Source organism: Olea europaea, chromosome 1, assembly GCF_002742605.1.
Source record: "Olea europaea var. sylvestris chromosome 1, O_europaea_v1, whole genome shotgun sequence".
Classification (NCBI taxonomy): domain Eukaryota; kingdom Viridiplantae; phylum Streptophyta; class Magnoliopsida; order Lamiales; family Oleaceae; genus Olea; species Olea europaea.
This window is the reverse complement of record NC_036237.1, coordinates 17452185-17455403: the sequence shown is the minus strand read 5'-3', so window position 1 is coordinate 17455403 and position 3219 is coordinate 17452185.

Here is a 3219-nt window from a genome sequence, read left to right as displayed (position 1 = left end):
TGGACTTCAGCAGTGCATATCATCCTCAAACAGATGGTCAAACAGAGGTTGTTAACCGTTCCTTAGGTGATTTACTACGTTGTTTGGTTGGTGATCACATTAAGTCTTGGGATCAGAAGTTGTGTCAAGCAGAATTTGCTCACAATCATACTGTTAACCGAAGTACAGGTTTTAGTCCGTTCCAGGTGGTGTATGGCCTTGTTCCTCGTGGTCCTCTTGATCTAGTTCCAGTTTCTACTTCTGTTAAAATGCATGGTAAGGCCGAAGACTTTATTCAACAACTGCACCAGGTTCACTCACAGACTCATGATCAGCTGTAGGCTGCTGTCGCTGAATATAAGCGTGCTGCGGATCTCAAGCGCAGACATGTTGAGTTTGAGGTAGGTGACTTTGTTTGGGCGGTGTTAACAAAGGATCGTGTTCCTACTCATGAATACAACAAGCTTACCGCGAAGAAGATTGGTCCGTTGGAGGTCATTGAGAAAATCAATCCAAATGCTTACCGTTTAAAGCTGCCCAGCCATATTCGTACCTTCGACGTGTTCAATATCAAGCATTTGGTGCCATTTCATGGTGATAATTCTGGTGATGATGATGAAGCTCCTTTCCCATCAAATTCGAGGGCGAATTTTTCCCACCCTGGGGAGAATGATGAAGTGCACAAGGGATTAGAGTTCATGGCAAAATGGGATCATCACAAGGCAAAAGTTGGCAAAAGGGGCAAATGATTTCATGATGACTTTGAGTTTGCTCGTTTTTGGCAAATCACTAGTCTAATTTGATTGGAGCCGAGCCAAGGAATAAAACTCAGCGCCTTCGGCCCTGATGCAAGACCAATTTCAGGCAAAATCCATCGTTTAGGCCCTCGTTTAATCGTTTTTGCTATTTATGGTAATTTTCATTTTTGCAATATCTCTTTCCATGAAATTCGGATTTAGATTCCGTTTGTTGGAGGATGATCCCGAAGATAAGTATTTTCCATTTTAGTAATTATCTCATATTTTTCATTTTTGGAAAAAAATATCTTTTATTTTATTTTATTTTATTTTCCGGATTTTCCTAGGTTTTTTTCTATTTAATCAGTTGTAAGCTCTTAGAGGCAGTAGTTCTTGAATTCAATAAAATCTTCCTTGAGAGTTTTCTTAATTTGTGATTGTTCATCTTCCCTATAATATTTCCGCTACGTCACTTGGTCTTATTCCTCGACCTCATCCTCTGGTTGGATAAGGTGGTTTTCTATTTTTATCCATTCTATGCAAACCTGTCCGTTGGTTTCGCAGATTAGCCATTTTATGTACCTAGTAGCATTCATCAATATGCGATCCCTAAATTGATGAATCTTGCAAAACTTCGATTTTTGACTCTTAGGAGAGAGATATTCCTCGTCCATGGCCGGTGAAAGGACTAGAGATATTGCATGCATACTACTTCTAGGCTCGTCAAAACATGAGCATCGTTTCATTAGCAATTTAGAAGAATAGGCTGAGATCTCATTTGGATCAGGTCTACGTGCTGATGAAAGAAGGTTGATTTTGGTTACGTCTCTAGCCTTTTCATCCGATACAATCTAGCAAGCGATTAATTCAGCACTGAACCATGCAAAATAGCTTTTGAGAGATTCATTACTTGTCATTCAACCGAGTGGATGGTGCCTACCCAATTTTACTTCCGACAAATGCCACCAGAGCACCTACTTCAGTTGTGGCCGGCTTCTAGCTGATCCTAGTGAGAATTTGCTAAACCACATTTTAGGAGGTCCATCCAATGTTAGATGAAAGCCTTGCCACTTTAGTATGGAGCTTGCCTTTTTCAGCTTCTTCTACGTCATATACACAAATAGATGATACGTAGAATCTCATTTCCCACTATATTTCTCTACCACATGGTGTACAACCTTGTCCAGGATTGGTGTCTTTTTGATCTCTTAGAAAATGAGACATTCATCATCATCCATCTATATGACATGGTTTGCTGATCTATGTATTCTTCAATCGAAAAAGTGATGTACGAAGTGTCGACAAATTTTTTGCTCTCTAACCTTCCCAAAGATCTTATGGAGTAGATCTCTATCGCGTGAGCTTACCTCATCCATGGGCCTTCCTAAAATGTGTTTAGCTCACATCATTCCTTCTTCTTATTTTCTCGTATACTATCACCAGCTTTCGACATCTATAGGCCACTACTTTTTTAGCAAAAAAGCTAGCAGCCTACATTTCTCCTAGACTCATCCTTCCAATTTTTCTCTAGATTTTCAAATTTCACGTACAAAGTTGCATTCCGCTATTAATATCTTAAAGCTTTTAGCCATGTCCTGGGTCATTTTTGTAATATATTATCTTTTTACGTAAATGATTATGTTGAGCAGGAAAAATGTTGTCTTGCGACTATATCGTTGTTTCCTCTCACAATCATTTTAGATTAGCATTGCTATCCACAGGTGTAAGTATTATGCCCTAGGTCCAATCGACTTTGGACATAAATACTTTTATATATAATTAATGCAATTAAATGGCAGATCGATTATTTAATTAATAGACAATTAAATAAATAATAGAGTCCGTAGATTCAAATATTTGTAATTTATTAATCACAAGGAGTTGTGATTGTGAGATACAAATTACATCTGATTGAATCTTAAATCATCCGTGGTCGTAAGTAATAACGAGATACGGATATCGTTATTACGGATAGACCATCACGTGTGGCATTTCTTACTTGTGAAGTAAGTAGCTGATCTCACAAGATAAAGTGTGGTGACACTTAAATGAACACGTGGATGTTTGTTATAGAACAAAACATTGGAGACCCGTCGAGAGATTCCACATGGATAACTATCTGAGTGTCGGTGGTTAATCTCTAACGTTCGGTAATGAAATTGGTCCTTTGACTTGAGGTCGTCATGGTACCTTATATGAGGACAGTCATACTTTGGCGGTGTTGGATGTTGCTCTGAAAAGGGCCGCTAATACGACATCGTTCGGGTACGTCAAGAATCGTATGAAGGTTGTGATTGATCAATAAAGGATTCGTCACTCTTAGATAGTAGGAGATTATGATCTACGTTTCATTCAATTAAGTCAATGATGAAATCCTTGGCCAAGGTGTACTCATAAGTCGAAAAGGAGTTTTCGATTTATATTGACTTAATAGTGGAGTGAAAGATATGATCGATGATCGAGATTGACACAATTCCATATCTCGTAATTGATCGGATCATAT